A 17,743-nucleotide genomic window follows, 5' to 3' on the forward strand; every position below is an offset into this window, starting at 1 on the left:
TCTAGGCTTGCTCTCATCACAAATGAGATTGTTGGCTTATGGACTGAAGAGATGGCTGACAGATTCATCATCAAGAAGATTCTAAGAGCCTTGTATGGAAAATATGATACCGTGTGCACATTGATCCAAATTATGCCCAATTACAAAGATCTCAAGCCAACGGAAGTCATTTGAAGAATTGTTGCTCATGAGATGTCACTCAAGGATAAAGAAGAGCTGCACAACAAGTCTAGTGGTGCTTATAAAGCCTCATGTGATGCTCCTGCCACATCAAGTGAAAAACAAGTCTTCAATGAGGAATTGAGCTTAATGGTGAAGAACATCAACAAATTTTACAAGAGTAGAAGCAAAGAGAGAAGCTCCAAGTCAAGATCCTACCATGACAAAAGATCGTCTAGTTGTGAACGTAATTGACACAATTGTGGAAGACCCGGACACTACTCCAATGAGTATACACCTCCATACAAAAGAAAAGAAGACTCACCTAAGAGAAGAAGTAGAAGATAAGAATCACCTCCAAGAGAGAGAAGGAGTAGGGATGATCGTTATGAACGAAGAACCTCTCACAGAAGCAAGGATTCGGAAAGGAAGGACAAGTCATCAAAGAGCAACACAAAACGAAGACATCAATATCATGTTGGTGAATGGGTATCCGATTCTGACACCGACCACCACTCCGAGAGAAGTTATCACTCCGACTCCGAATATACTCAAGATGAAGGTGTTGCCGGTCTTGCACTTGTGTCAACCAACTCCTATAACATATTTGACTCACCAAATGAAGGAACTGGAAGATGCTTCATGGCTAAAGTTCCCAAGGTATCACAACCCGAGTATATTGATTTCAATAGTGATGAAGATGATTTGCTAGGTGATCATGAGTTACTTGTTGACAATGCTAGTGATGAAAACTATGATGAAACTGTTATTAATCATGCTAATAAAGATGAAACGAATGACAATGACAAGAAGGAGATTGAGCATCTAACTAAAGAGCTAAACACTCTTAAGTTAGCTCATGAAACTACTTTAGAAGACATCGAGAACTTTTAGAAACTCATGAGAAGATACGCTTCGACAAGATCAATCTAGAGCAAGAACATGGGTTCTTAAAAGCCATCAATGATGATCTTCGAAAAAAAGTTCTTCTTATATTGCCAAGCGTTTACTCTTGTCTACTTACATGCCACAAGTAAAATCTAGCAACAAGAGGAAGAAAGATTCTTCTTCCGGTAGTAACAATAATCATGCTAAATCCAATATTGTTGCTTCTAGTAGTTCTCTTGATTCCACTAATGATTCTCTTAGCCAAGTTACACTTGAGCAAGAAAATAGCTTATTGAAGGGAATTATAGAGAAAGGTGTTTACAAGAGCCTTTCCGGAAGTAAGCAATTTGAGAAAATTGTACGCAAGGAAGGAAGGCACCGGAAGAATCAAGGTGTTGGTTTTGAACGAAAGTTCAATGCCAATGGAGTTGAGTGGGACAAAGATCAATACACCAAGATGAAGTTTGTTCCTCAACAAGAGAAGTATGATCCTACTTCCTTCAAGGGGACACAAGCTCAAGATGATCTTCCACCACAAGACCACAAGCTAGAAGGCAAGGACAAGCTTCAAGAGGAGATTGATGTATTTGAAGAAGATCCAAAGGCCTTGGTAAAGTGGGTTCACAAGACTACATCAAGTTCTACTTTATCAAGTACATCTACGACCCCAAGGATTCCCATCAAGATGATGTGGATCCCGAAGAAGAAGAACTGGAGAGTTCTTGAGGGTGACTGCGCCAACATACTTCACTCATATTCATATTGGCAAGGACAAGTGCAATCAACTTCCACATGTTGCACTAGTTCAAGGAGTCACAAACCCTCTTGTTAGTAAGTCAAGGGACAAGATAACCTAATGCTTTCATGGACATCATCTTGTGTGTACTTCACTCTATGTCTATGGATATCCTTGTTTGTTCCTTGTGGGACGAACCCATGTAGGTATTGAAAGTGCAACTCACTCCAATGGATTGCTCCGAATGATCAACATCAACACTGAGCATCCACATCTTCAACATCTACATGAAGTCATCATCTACAACACCCAAGGTTAGTTCATCCCTCCAAAAGGGGAAATCGCATCTAGCAGGAGCTTTACTCTAAGAGTTGAGCTAAAGCAACTCTAATGGTGTGAACACAACAATGCTTTATGTAAAAGTGGTAACCCCACTTGTGCTTAAATGATGAGTATGACCTATGATCAAATGTTCTCATTTGACTCCTAAGTCAATATACTCATATATAGATGACCTAGTCATCGCCAATTGCTTGATAGATGCTAGAGTGTTTGTGCATGCTTTGCCACATATTTCATTTGCTATCTTATTGTGTGAGCATGTTGGTTGCATAATTTTCTTCATTCGAGGACATCCACTTGTTGCTTTGATGGTTTGGTCTTTTCTTTTGCCAAATGGATGGACAAGAATGCCTAAGTACTCCCTCTAGCTATCTATGCTTTTCCGGTCTCAAACTCTATTCATGCTACATCACAAAGTTTGATCAAGTCAGATTCGAACCCTCTGGGTGAGGAGCACTTAGAGCCACTGATTCATCATAGATTTAAACTTCCAAAACCTCTTGATGTATTTCGGTCTGACTGATTCATTCCTTTCGGTCGTACCAAGTTCATTGAGTTGATCTAGGTTTCAATCTCGGTGCAACCAATTTGAACATTTCGGTCCCACCGAGTTGCAATAACAGCTTGCGATTCTGCATCTCGGTGCCACCGAGTTTCTCAACTCGGTCACACCGACAGGGTCTGGATATATATACCCACAGGTTGAATTTTGGAAATTTCTCCGAAACCCTTTGCCTGTGCCTATCCAGCTCTACTGACTCGAGGTCTCCGGCTTGTCTCCTCCGTCGACAGCGACCTCTTGCCGCTGGTCTCTGCCACCGTCAATAGAATCATCGCCGCCGTTGTCGCCGTAGCGAGTTCACCGTTGATTTAGGGTATGAACTCGACCCCTTTGTGCAATCTTTACCTTTGATTCCTGCACTTAGGTCAATGACATGAAACTTACCACGTTTGAGATACTTCTATCCAATCAAAAACTCTTTTAGATTAGTTTTGATTCGAAAACTTAGGGTTAGGTTTCCGCCAAACTCATCTCGGACCGGCCGAGTTGTAGAAATCAGTCTCACCGATTTGGCCCAGGCCATTGCACTTGTCATTATTAGTCTGACCGAAACTTCTAAATTGGTGTGATCGAGTTCAATTCTCAGTGAAACCCTAGCAATCTCGGAGTCACCTAACTATGTCTCAGTCTGACTGATTTCACTAGTTTAGACTCTAATGTTGCTTCGGTGTCACCGAGTTTAACAAATCGGTAGCTCCAAAATGACTTCTATAGAAAAATAAAACTAAGTTTTTGACTCATTTGTTTTGCAAAATCTCTGCACTTTGCGATGCTCATCCACTCTGTCTCAACTATATCTATCCACAGCGTCAGCTTTCAGCCTTCAGCCATGTGTGACAACAGTGACAAAACAAGTCTGAGGAACAGGTTCACTTGAGTGAGGGAACTAGTCCTTCTGACAGCTATGATGATGGGAATAGAAGTACTCCTAGCAACCTACCTAAGGATGCAACCAGGCAGAGGAAGAAGAAAACATCTGGCTCAGAGGATGAAGATTTTATGGTTGATGAGGAAGTCATTTCCAAGAAAAAGGTTGTTGTCGGATTTCGGGTTCCGGCAAACCCTTAAGGTTTGAACTCTGGGGTGCGCACAGAGATCACACCTCCTACCTACTCATGTCTCGTCGCCTCGCAAGGATCTAAAACTACACGAACAACAACACAAGGGACACAAGGTTTATACTAGTTCGGGCCACCATTGTGGTGTAATACCCTACTCTAGTTTGTGGTGTGGTGGATTGCCTCAGGGGCTGATGATGAACAATACAAAGGGAGAACTGCCTCGTGAGGGGAGGAGTTCTTGTGGAGGTGATGCCTCTTGGGAAGGATTGAATCCCGATCCCTTTCTATTGTGGTGGCTAGCCCTATTTATAGAGCGAGGCCTTGGTCCTCTTCCCAAATATTGAGCGAGAAGGGCGCCAACAATTGGCCATTTTGAAGGGGAACATCTAGTACACTTATCCTGACTAAAGCCGGTCCTGGCCTACCAAAGACTGTGTCGATGATGCCGGATTGGGCTCCACAATGACCTCCATCCTGCCGTTCTGCCGGTCTTGGTCTTGTTGCGCCGAAATGGTTGCCTTTGCTTGATACTCTTGCCTGCGCTTGCCCAATTTGCACCAAAGAGGAAACAAGGACTCTACGCAGGCCGGCGCCCGCCTGGCGCCCGCCTGGCTTCGGTCATCATGGCTTGCGTCATGGGCACCTCATGAGGTACCTTGCCTTGATCTCTCCACCTCCTCGCGAGCCAGCCTGACGAGGTTGTGCCTGAGGAAGCTTCCTATCATCCACCCCGCGAGGCTTGGCCCCTCGCGAGGGTCTTGAGCATGTGTTGATGAAGATGGGCGATACTGGGCCACTCCTTGAGCCATGCCGCAGGCCGCAGGCACGCAAGTCTGGGTACCCCCTTTCCCAAAACGCTGAAAGTAGCCCCCGGGCCCAAGGCGCGCCTGGACTTGGCTTAGCAGAGAAGCGAAGGGGCAAGTGCGAAGCACCGCGGGTCCCAATAGCCTGCGGCCTTGGGCGCCGCGTGGTGGTTGATTGGACGTGGGCATCCCTGCTTCCCCACGATGCCTCGGTAACTGCACGACTTGACAAGTCCCTGCATGCAAAACGGGTCATGATTACCTGTGATCATGGAGGCATGCGGTTGGCCTCCCCTAGCTATATGTACGGAACAACGTGAGCCTTTCCAGTCCATCCCTTTCTGCTACTCCCCTTCTTCTTCTTGGCCGCTTGTCGTCCCCATGGCCCCGCCAAAGAGGTTCTCGGCCGTGGAAAAAGGAAAGGCTCGCCAGGAAGGGCCTGGCTCCCCTCCGGCCAAGCGTGGCCGGGGCCGCCCTCACAAGCACCCTACGGCCCCCACTGCGGCTTCCCGTGGTCGCGGAAGCAGTCCTCTGCGCGACGGTGGGCGCCCGGCTACCGACGAGAGGTACACTGTGGTGGCGCGACCTCCCAGGCCGCGTTCCCGCTCAGCGGAGGCGCTGCCGGAGTTCGTCGTGTGGTCGGCGGACCTGACCGGCACCTGGCTCCAGCTCCCCCGCTTCTTTGTAGGTGAACTTCCGGCTGGTGCCCCGGGCGGCCTTTGGCTTCAGGCGGATGGTTGCTGCAGTAGGGCCTCCTGGGCTACTCTAGAGGTCTCTGCCACCGGGGAGGTGGCCCTGACCCGCGGCTAGCAAATGTTTGCCCGCGCGCGCGGCCTAAGCCATTGGTGCACTCTACACTTCAAGTTTGATGGCGATGCCACCCTCTACGTGAGGGTGTTCGGGGAAGACGGCTGCCGCGCTGGATGCTGCCCCGAAGACGATGACTGCGGCCGTGCGCCCAGCCCCGGCATTGATTGGGATGAAGGTGGTGGGAGGTGCGCGGGCAGCGGTGCCCGAGGCCCGCCAAGCTTTGGTGACTCCCCATCGGACGGCAGCTCCTCCAACGGTGGTCGCGACCAGCCCCCTCGCCGTCGCGCCCGCCTAGGGGAGGGCAGCGGGTCGGCCCGACACCGTGCCTCGGTGAAGCGGGAGACGGAATCCAGCTGAGCTCCGGAGGCAGTATGAGCCCTTGCCGAGAGTTGATGCCGGGCAAGTCGTGCCCATTTTGCTTTTCTTTCTTCCCTGCACAAAAAGAAGGTAGTCTGGTGCCCCACGGGGGCGTGTTGAACTGTTGCTGTTTAATTATCGCGCTGCTTCTACTGTTTCTGCACTATGTTTTCGTTCCGCGTGTTTATGTGTGGAAATTACTTAGCTTGGGGGGGAAGCTCGTTGTGGTCCTCGCCTCCTGAGGCTAGGGCCTCATCGTGCGCCTTGTGTTCTGCAGGGGTTAGTCAGTAGGAGTAGTCTCCAGCCTTGGTAGCGGGGACGACCGACCCAAGTCCCGTGATCGTGTCGCGATGCCCGTGGGGCACGGACTGGGAGGGGTGCTCCCGCAGCGGACTCGGATAGGGAAGTTCCAAATCACCGGGGCAGAAAACACTCGTGAGGGTGCCCATGTTCCTCCCTCGTGAGACTTTGTGCGAGAGAAAACGAAGCAAACAAATGAAATGGACGAAGGGTCACGAGCTAGAAACGGTAACAGCTTCAATAAAACTTCAAATAGGGACAAACAAACCAACTGCAGAAAGCAAATGAAAGAAGCCGCGTCCGGCACCTAATCTAGTCTTTGACGTCTTCTCACCAGCGCAGAGCTAAGTGCTGCCACTGGGCGTGGGCGAGAGCCCCCGAGGCCCGAGGGTGGCACTCCGGAGACTCCAGGAGTGTACAGCCCCACTCATTATTACGTGAGAGTGTCACGGGCAGCGAGCTTCACATGTGTTTGCCTTCTTCACAGGCACCGGGCCTTTTCCAAAACGCGGCAACTTCACAGGCATTTGCCTTCTTCACAGGCACCGGGCCTTTTCCCAAACGCAACAACTTCAAAAGCACCGCGCCTTTTTCAGGGGTAAAATCTTCGGAGATGTTGAATGGTCCACGCGTTCTGGACGGGCACCCCCTCCTGGGTCTCCAAGCGCGCGGAGCCAGGCCTGGAAACATGAACAACCTTGAATGGGCCCTCCCACATGGGAGAGAGCTTATGCAGCCCCTCCCTGGAGAGAACCCGTCTGAGCACGAGGTCCCCTACCTCAAGAGTCCTGGGGCGGATGTTGCGGCAGTGGTATCGTCGCAGCGCTTGTTGGTACCTTGCTGCTCGTAGCGCGGCTTCTCGGCGACGCTCCTCCCCCAGCACGAGATCCGTCCCCCGCATGGCGTCCTGCTGCGCCTCGTCGAACGCCAAGACCCGTGCGGAGTGATGCCTGACTTCGTGAGGGAGGACGGGTTCAGCTCCATAAACCAGAAAGAATGGGGTCTCGCCAGTCGGCTTGGTCGCAGTCGTGCGGATGGACCACAGCACGGATTGGAGCTCGTCGTACCAGCCCCTGCCGCAGGCTTCCAGCTTCTTCTTGAAGGTTCTGGTTTTGAGGCCCCTCAGGACCTCCGTGTTGGCTCACTCAGCTTGGCCATTGCTCTGGGGGTGCGCCACCGAGGCGTAGCATATCTGTGTTCCTAGGTTAGCACAATATGTTTTGAAGAGATTGCTGGTGAACTGCGAACCGTTGTCGGTGATAATGCGGTTAGGCACCCCAAATCGGCTCACGAGGCCCTTGATGAACTTGACTCCTAAGACTGCGGGAATGGTGCGGATGGCTTCCACCTCGGCCCACTTAGTGAACTTGTCCACGGCGACATAGAGGTAGCGGTAGCCCCTTGGCGCCCAAGGGAACGGGCCCAGAATGTCCAGCCCCCAAACTGTGAATGGCCATGAGAGGGGTATGGTCTGCAGTCCCCCCGCCGGCTGGTGGATCTGCTTGGCGTGGAACTGGCAGGCCTCGCAAGCCTTCACCAGCTCAATGGCGTCGTTGAGCGCTGTGGGCCAGTAGAACCCACTACGAAATGCCTTGCCAACGAGGGTCCGCGAGGATGAGTGGTGCCCACAGTCTCCGCCGTGTATGTCTGCCAGCAGCTCCTTCCCTTGCTCTCTGGGAATGTAACGCAGGGACACGTCGTTCGGCCTCCTTCGGTAGAGCCCCCCATCCTTGACGTTGTAGGCCGTGGCCTGCCGTGCCACGCGCTCCGCGTCCTCCTCCTTCTCCGGTAGAGTTCCTTGTGTCAAGTAGACCTTGAACTCTGTCATCCAGCATTCTTCCTAAGGCTCCAACGCCAAAAGCAGGCGTGCCCCCGAGGCCGGGCCGCAAGCTGGGGCTCCTGAGGCAGGTGGCTGAGGGAGTTCCTCCCTAGGTTGCGTTGTGCTTGATAATGTCGGCGTCGCCGAGGGTTTGAAGAGTCGCTCCTCGAAGACGCCAGGCTCCTGAGGTAGCCGCTTGGATGCCCTCTTGGCGATGTCATCAGCATCTTGATTGGTATCGGGAGGCACATGCTGCAACTCCAGCCCCCAAAATTGTTTCTCCATCTTGCGGACCTCAGCGAGGTACGCTTCCATGTGCTCATCCTTTGGCTCATACACTTTGTTGGAGAAGTTGACAAGGAGTTGCGAGTCACCCTTGATGGTGATTCGTGTCACTCCCAAGGCGATGGCTGCCCTCAAGCCCGCTATCAGGCCTTCATATTCGGCTATGTTGTTGGAGAACTTCTCCCCATGCTGGAAACAGAGCTGCACGGCATAGTAAAGCTTGTCCTGAGTGGGGGATATGAGCACTGCACCAGCCCCTGCGCCCTGCCGCGCGAATGCCCCGTCGAAGTACATCACCCAACCATCCGGCGCTTCACTCCCCAGGGAGAGTGACCGGTCCTCGCCCAATTTGAGTCCTGCGCCTCTGTCCATTCCGCCACGAAATCTGCGAGCACAGCCCCCTTAATTACCCTGGTAGTGTTGAATTCTAGCTGGAATGCTTGCAGTTTGATGTTCCATTCGGCAACCCTCCCTGCTGAATTGGGGCTCCTGAGTACCCTTTCTAGGGGATAGGCTGAGATGACCTTGATGGGATGGCCCTGAATGTAGTGCCGCAGGTTGCGTGAGGCTACCAACAGTGCGAGGAGGAGCTTCTGAGGCATTGGGTATCGTGCCCTTGCATCCCGCAGCACCGTACTGACAAAGTACATCGGATGCTCGACGAGATTGAGGGTGTTGGCGCGGCCCGCGTCCTCTGGAGGCCGGGGCGCCTCCTGATGCGGTGCGGTCCTTGGTCTTTGGTCGCCTGAGGGAGCCCCCTCTGCTCCTGGTGCGCTCTTCTGGCGGGGCTAATCTTTCTCTACTGCGGTCGTGGCCTCTGTGAGGCCTTCTGGGCCCTGTTCTGCCTCGACTGGAAGTGCGCCGGCGGCCGAGGCCTGACGCTCCTTTCGGACCGCTACCAGGGCTCCACTGGCGGAATAAGGGGTGGCTGCAAGGTAGAGCACCAGGGGCTCTCGAGGGTGAGGGGCCACCATCACCGGGGGGCTGGTAAGGTACCTCTTGAGGTCTTGGAATGCTTTGTCGGCCTCTTCAGTCCATTTGAAGGGGCCTTTCCTCTTCATCAGCTTGAAGAAATGCAGTGCCCGCTCTCCCAGCTTGGAGATGAAACGCCCTAAAGCGGTTACGCGCCCGGTGAGCTTTTGCATTTTCCTGAGGGTCTTTGGCGGGCTCATGTCCTCGACTACCTTGACCTTCTCTGGGTTAGCCTCAATGCCCTTGTGTGATACAAGGAAGCCTAGGAGCTTGCCCGAGGGGACTCCAAACACACACTTCTCCGGGTTGAGCCACAAGTCCACTTCGCTGAGACTCGCAAAGGTTTCTTCCAGGTCCTGTATCAGGGTCTTCGCCTCCCGAGACTTCACCACAATGTCATCAACATAAGCTTCAGCGTTCCTCCAAAGCTGTCGCCCTAGAGCGATGTGCATCAACCGCTGGAAGGTTGCGCCTGCATTGCGCAACCCGAACGGCATGCAGGTGTAGCAGTATACTCCACATGGGGTTAGGAAGGCCATCTTCTCCACATCCTCCATTGCCATTTTGATCTGATGATAGCCCGAGAAGGCATCCAAGAAGCACATCAGGTCACACTCAGCGGTGGAGTCAACGATCTAGTCGATGCGAGGAAGTGGGAATGGATCCTGCGGGCAGGCAGGCGACACACATGCGTTCCTTTCCCCCCTTCTTTGGCACAACGACAAGGTTGGCCAGCCAATCTGGGTAGCGAACCTTGCGAATGACCCCTGCAGCTTCTAACTTGTGGGCCTCTTGGACGATGAAGGCCTACTTCTCGGTGGACTGCCGCCGTGCCTTCTCCTTCACAGGCGCACGTTGGGACACAAATTGAGATGGTGCTGAATTACATCCCTTGGGACTCCCACTAGCTGATTAGGTTCCCATGCAAACACCTTCTTATTCGTGCGCAGGAAACTGACTAGGGCCTTTTCCTGCTCAGGCTCGAGGTTGGTGCCAATCGTGAAGGTAGCACCGGTGGGCTCGCGCTCGTCGACTGGTACCTGCTTGGTTTCCGCTTTGTCTTGGCTGAACAGCTGCTTCTTCTTGGCCGCGGCAGCCCTTTGGCTCGGGGGTGGCCGAGCCGGTGGGCTGCGCCACTGCCGCAATCCTGAAGGCAAGCTTGAGCACTTGAAACGCATTCCTGGTGTCTCCGGACACGGTAAGGACGCCGTTTCTCCCGGGCATCTTCATGAGGTTGTACGTTGGGTGAGTTGCGGCCATGAATCGGGCTAGTGCCGGGTAGCCGAGGATGGCATTGTATGGGAGGCTGATGGGAGCGATGTCGAAGTCGATTAGCTCCATGCGGAAGTTGTCGTAGGTGCCGAAGGTCACCAGGAGGCGGATCTGTCCTAGGGAGCCGGTGGAACTGCCTCTGACGCCCAAGAAGGGCCTGCTGGGCTGAAGCCGCTCCGACGGTACGTGGAGGAGGCTGAAGGCTTCCACCGAGAGCACGCTGAGGCCAGTACCGCCGTCGATGAGGGTCCGGGTGACGGCCGCCTGGCAGATGGTGGGGGTGCACAGCATTGGGAGCGCGCCCGAGCAGGCTGAGTTGGAGGGGTGGTCATCCGAGCTGAAGGCCAGATCGGCCTTAGGCGCCGCCCAACCCGGAGGAGCCCCATGCTGCGCGAGGGCGGCGCTAATCTGGTGGACGAACGGCTTGATGTGGCGGCCTGAAGGTGGCGCCTGCGAGCCACCTAGGAGAGCTGCGACGACCGGGGGCGCCGACACAGCGTACTGGGCAAGGAAGAGGCCACGCAGGTCCTCCCAAGAGTCCACAGAAGCCGTTGGAAGGTGGAGCAGCCACATGCGCGGGACGCCGGTGAGGGCCATGGGAAACCAGTTAGCCATGACCATGTCGTTGCCCTGGGCCTTGAGGATGGCCTCCTCGTACCCCAACAGGAAAGCCAACGGATCCGCCATGCCATTGTAGCGTGGCGGCATCTCCGGCTTGAACTTGTGCGGCCACTGCACCTGCCGCAAGGCGGGGGCTAAGGCTCGGAGCCCCCTGGCCCCAAAGCTGGCGCTGGCAACCGGAGCAGGCGGCGTGTTGCCCATCATGAGGGCAAAGCGCGGTGTTGGTGGAGAGCGGGTCGGCGGAAGGGAAAGCTCCGACGCACCCCTACCTGGCGCGCCAAATGTCGGATTTCGGGTTCCGGCAAACCCTTAAGGTTCGAACTCTGGGGAGCGCGCGGAGATCACACCTCCTACCTACTCACGTCTTGTCGCCTCGCAAGGATCTAAAACTACACGAAGAACAACACAAGGGACACGAGGTTTATACTAGTTCGGGCCACCATTGTGGTGTAATACCCTACTCTAGTTTGTGGTGTGGTGGTTTGCCTCAGGGGCTGATGATGAACAATACAAAGGGAGAACTGCCTCGCGAGGGGAGGAGTTCTTGTGGAGGTGATGCCTCTTGGGAAGGATTGAATCCCGATCCCTTTCTACTGTGGTGGCTAGCCCTTTTTATAGAGCGAGGCCTTGGTCCTCTTCCCAAATATTGATCGGGAAGGGCGCCAACAATTGGCCATTTTGAAGGGGAACATCTAGTACACTTATCCTGACTAAAGTCGGTCCTCGCTTGCCAAAGACTCTGTCGATGACGCCGGCTTGGGCTCCACGATGACCTCCATCCTGCCGTTCTGCTGGTCTTGGTCTTGTTGCACTGAAATGGTTGCCTTTGCTTGATACTCTTGCCTGCGCTTGCCCTCTTTGCACCAAAGAGGAAACAAGGACTCTGCGCAGCCGGCGCCCTCCTGGCGCCTGCCTGGCTTTGGTCATCATGGCTTGCATCACGGGCACCTCGTGAGGTACCCTGCCTTGATCTCTCCGCCTCCTCGCGAGCCAGCCTAACGAGGATGTGCCTGAGGAAGCTTCCTGTCGTCCGCCCCGCGAGGCTTGGCACCTCGCGAGGGTCTTGAGCATGTGTTGATGAAGATGGGTCGTACTGGGCCACTCCTTGAGCCACGCCACAGGCCGTAGGCAGGCAAGTCTGGGTACCCCTGTTCCCAGAACACCGACAGTTGTCAACAAAGAATTTGGCACAGCAGCTACAACCAAGCCAGGTATGAAGAAGAAGGCACCAACCAGAAGGATCCCAATGTCCAAAGTCAGAGCCTCAACACACGAAACTATTGAGTTCACTCTTGAACCAAAGGAGGCTGGTGAAGGCAAGAAGAGGAAGGAAAGGGTCAAGAAGACTATAGCCAGAGTGATTGGCAGACCATCTATGGTCAGAGATTCACATGAGGAGGAGGAAGAGCAAGATGCACCTCCTGCCAAGACTCGGAAGTTGATGGGGGATGCATCAAGTCAGGGGCTGCTCCATCAAAGCCCAAGACTGCCCCAAGGTTGCTGTTGTTGCTCAAGCTTCTAAACCTACAGCACCCAAGAGATCAACTAGGAACATACCAGCTGCTGAGAAGAACAAGGCCCCACTTCCTAAAGTGGAAGAAGAAGAAGGTCAAGTGCTTAGGAAACTGAAGCCCAAGATCCCAGATCATGATGATACACATCCTGTGGCTGAAAACATGAAGCTAAGGAAGGATGCAGGCCTCGAGCTATGGAGGAAGACATACCCATATGCCACCAGGAGGAGGACTGTTGTGGACTACAGGTTCCATACAAAGGAGCAGCAAGATTTCTATGAGACTGTGCTCCTGGACAAGAAGCCCGTAGTCAGTGATATGAGATGGGTTGACTGGACTTACATTGATAACACTGAAGATAACTTCCCAGGAGTTCATTACAGCTTCAGACTGACTGGAGTTGACACATTTGTTGGCCATAAGCTCACCAAGTGGAATGATGAGATGGTGATGCAGCTTTACTCTACAGCACACTTTTACCCAGATGGTAAAATTGTTTGGATGACTAAGGGTACAAGGTACCAATCTTCTGTAGCCAAGTGGGCCAAGCTTATCAATGCCCCTGAAGAGCATGACGATGACACAGATGTGTATGCCAAGCACAAAAAAGGAAACAACTCCATGGCACACATGTATAAGGAGATTCCTAATGCTTCCCTGGATACTCACAAGTTTGACTCAGTATACTATCTGTCGTCAGGTCTGCCAACCATCAACACTATCCTAAGGCACACATTGTTGCCCAAGTCTGGAGATGACATGACGATTAGAGGGCATCCCATCAATTTGCTGCACATGTTTGACATTCCAGAGAAGTTCAAAGTGATGGCATTGATTGTAGAGACAATCAAGAGGACTACTGCTGATCAAAAGAGATCATGTGGATATGCTCCACCTATTCAGATGCTCATCAACTCCAAGATGTGCAAAGGCACATATCTCTTGGACAAGGAGCACCTCCCCTGCTGCCTGAATTTGAAGACAATGAGGTTGTCATGGATGCATCACATCCTACATCAGTAGAGACTCAGGAGAAGAAAGAAAAATTATAAGCAGAGAAGGCAGCCAAGCCACCAAGTGCTGAAGAGGCATCCCAGATATTTCTCAAGTCCAAACAAGATCAACTTGGTTATCTCATTCAGGCTACCTTGAGGATTGAGAAAGGATTGGCCACCCTGACTCAAAATCAAGGAAGTTTTGAGAGGATAACTGAAACAAAGATACATGATCTAGATGTGAAGGTCACATAAATTCAATCAAATGTGGAGAAGATTCAAGAAGAGCTTGAAGACACAGAAGAGGGACCTACAACAGATGCTTTTCAGCAAGTCCCAAGGGGACCAAAGTCCATAGCTATGCCAGTTGCTACTGATCCTAGACCTACAGTGTTAGCACCTGCAGTTACAACCTCAGTTGCTCCTCTAGTTGCAACTCCACCAACTCCATAGACCTCTTCGGATGCACTCGTTGCAGGCAATGTTGGGGATATCGCTTATCGGGAACTTATTGGTCGGCCCATGATAAGGGGTAAATCGACCAGTTTATCGACACATCGGCCAATTTATCACCATATCGCCCGATTTATCGCCCGATCTATCTTATCGGTCAGACAATGGTAAGCGATAAGTCAGCCGATTTATTGGAATATTGGAAGATATCTTGAACAATGGTTGCAGGACTCCTCTCCATGCCACCTTTGCACTCCGGAGCTCCCGGAGATCGTGCTTAGAGAGTCGCATAGCACTATGCATTTTCAAGCTTTTTGGTAACTTGTTGCCAAAGGGGGAGAAAGTGTATAGATCATAGGCTTCAAGAGAGAGTGTTTTGCTTCTTTTGCCTCTCTTGCTACTTTATTTGCTTGCTTGTTTGGGTGATACAAAACTTATGCTTGTGTGTGAGATACTCCTATGATCATGTATTTGATCATATCATACTTCAATGTTTGTGCTTGAATGATGATATTCTATCTCTCATGTATGATCATTCATATCTTATCTTGGTAATGAGTGCATATTTCATATTCTATCATTTTGAGCGCTCCACCAAGATGTATGTGACATGGAAGAGTAACCCATGATCCTAATTGATTATGCATTTGCATTCAAAAGCAAATTTTAAATAATGCACAAATTTAAGGGGAGCTCTTGCTTATCACATACTTCTCAAAGCGACAATGTACATCATTCATATTATCATTTGTCGAAGCTTTGATCTATACGTTGTCATCAATTACCAAAAAGGGGGAGATTGAAAGTGCAACTAATCCCCGGGTGGTTTTGGTAATTCATAGCAACATATAGCTCATTGCACTAATATCCTTTCAAGATCAACGTTTCAGAAAGTTCAATGGTTGGCATGGCATGGACTAGAGATGTGGACCCCTCAAAATGCTAAGGACACGTATTGGCAAAAGCTCAAGACTCTACATTTTCATTTTAGTGATCCAAGATCACATTGAGTCCATAGGAAAAGCCAATACTATTAAAAGGGGATGAGGTGTTGCTTAATGGCATGCTTTCTCAAAATGCTTAGTGATATGCTCCAAAAGCCCTCAACCACTTTCTCATTTCCTCATATGTCCTAAACCTAAAGTCAAACTCGGCCCCACTGATTTGATCTATCTGGCGCCACCGAGTTCACTTGGCATAGCCATAGCCAGAAACCCTAATCAATTCGGTCTCACCGATAGGGATCTCGGTCTCACCGAATTGGGATTGCAAACTCTCTATTTCCCTTCGTAAAGTTTCGATCTAACTGAGATGAGCGATCGGTCCCACCGAGTTCGCAGTGCAAACTCTCTGTTTCCCTTTCGTAACATTTCCGTCTCACCGAAATGAGAGATCGGTCCCATCGAGATTTGCAAACCAAGTCTCTGTTTGCTTATTACTGAAATCGATCTCACCGAGTTCATGTCATCGGTCTCATCGAGATGAGGTTTTGCCCTAACCCTAGCGCATCGGTCTCACCAAGTTGGTATTGTCGGTCCCACCGAAAAGCCTAACGTTCACATTTTGAACTAAATCGGTCTCACCGAGTTCTTCCTATTCTGTCTGACCGAGTTGGGTCAAATGTGTGTAACGGTTGGATTTTGTGTGGAGGCTATATATACCCCTTCACCCCCTTATCCATTCGAGAGAGAGCCATTAAAACGTGCCTACACTTCCACTTTTCATTTTCTGAGAGAGAACCACCAACTCGTGTGTTGAGACCAAGACATTCCAATCCAACCACAAGAATCTTGATCTCTAGCCTTCCCCAAGTTGCTTTACACTCGAATCATCTTTCCACCATATCCAAATATGTGAGAGAGAGTTGAGTGTTGGGGAGACTATCATTTGAAGCACAGGAGCAAGGAGTACATCATCAACACACCATCTATTACCTTTTGGAGAGTGTTGTCTCCTAGATTGGTTAGGTGTCACTTGGGAGCCTCCGTCAAGATTGTGGAGTTGAACCAAGGAGTTTGTAAGGGCAAGGAGATCGCCTACTTCGTGAAGATCTACCCAAGTGAGGCAAGTCCTTCGTGGGAGATGGCCATGGTGGGATAGACAAGGTTCCTTCTTCGGGGACCCTTCGTGGGTGGAGCCCTCCATGGACTCACGCAACAATTACCTTTCATGGGTTGAAGTCTCCATCAACGTGGATGTACGATAGCACCACCTATCAGAACCATGCCAAAAATCTCCATGTCTACATTGCGTTTGCTCCCTCCAAACTCCTCCCTTTTACCTTCATATGCAATTATTTACATTCCGCTGCTATACTCTTAGAATTGCATGTGTGGGTTGATTGCTTGACTTGTGTTAAGTTGCTAAAATCTGACAAGACTTAAAATTGGGAAAAGGCTATATTTTATTTGGTCAAGTAGTCTAATCACCCCCCTCTAGACATAATTTCGATCCTAGACTTATGCATTAGACAGAGCTGCATTCACGTTAAATAGGGCACCATCTAAATATGTTGAGATGACACCGTATGAACTGTGGTTTGGCGAGAAACCTAATATGTCATTTCTTAAAGTTTGGGGATGAAATGCTTATGTCAAAAGGCTTCAACCAGATAAGCTCAAACCAAATCGGAGAAGTGCGTCTTCATAGGATACCCTAAAGAAACTATTGGGTACACCTTCTACCACAGAGCCAAAGGCAAAATCTTTGTTGCTAAGTTTGGGTCCTTTCTAGAGAAGTAGTTTCTGTCAAAGAAGTGAGTGGGAGGAAAGTAGAACTTGATGAGGTAATTGTACCTTCTCTCAAATTGGAGAATAGCATATCACAGAAAACCGTTCCCATGATGCCTACACCAATCAGAGAGGAAGCAAATGATAATGATCATGAAACTCCAGATCAAGTTACTACAGAACCTCATAGGTCGACCAGAGCACAATCCGCATCAGAGTGGTATGGTAATCTTGTTCTGGAAGCCATGCTATTAGACCAAGGCGAACCTACAAACTATGAAGAAACTATGATGAGCCCATATTCCGACAGATAGCTTGAGGCCATGAAAGTGCAACTAATCCCCGGGTGATTTTGGTAACTCATAACAACATATAGCTCATTGAACTAATATCTATTCACTTTAAATGTTTTAGAAAGTTTAATGATTGGCATGGCATGGACTATAGATGTGGACCCTTCAAAATGCTAAGGACAAAGATTGGCAAAAGCTCAAGACTCTTCTTTTTCATTTTAGTTATCCAAGATCACATTGAGTCCATAGGAAAGCCAATACTATTAAAAGGGGATGAGGTGTTGCTTAATGGTCTACTTGCTCAAAGTGCTTAGTGATATTGCTCAAAAACCCTCAACCACTTTCTCATTTCCACATATGTCCAAAACCCAAAGTAAAACTTGGCCCCACGGATTTGATCTATCCAGCGCCACCGGGTTCATTTGGCATAGCCACTGCCAGAAACCCTAGACAATTCGGTCTCATCGATACGGATCTCAGTCTCACTGAGATGGCATTACAAACTCTCTATTTCCCTTTGTAACTTTTTGGTCTCACCGAAATGAGTGATTGGTCCCACCGAGTTCGCATTGCCAACTCTTTGTTTCCCTTCGTAACGCTTCAGTCTCACCGAGATGAGCTATCGGTCCCACTGAGTTTGCCTGACCAACTCTCTGTTTGCTCATTGCTGAAATCGTTATCACCAAGTTCATGCAATCGGTCTCACTGAGATGAGGTTTTGCCCTGGCCCTAGCACATCGGTCCCATTGCATTGATCATGTCGGTTCCACCG

This window comes from Triticum aestivum, chromosome 1B (genome assembly GCF_018294505.1).
Source record: "Triticum aestivum cultivar Chinese Spring chromosome 1B, IWGSC CS RefSeq v2.1, whole genome shotgun sequence".
Classification (NCBI taxonomy): Eukaryota; Viridiplantae; Streptophyta; class Magnoliopsida; order Poales; family Poaceae; genus Triticum; species Triticum aestivum.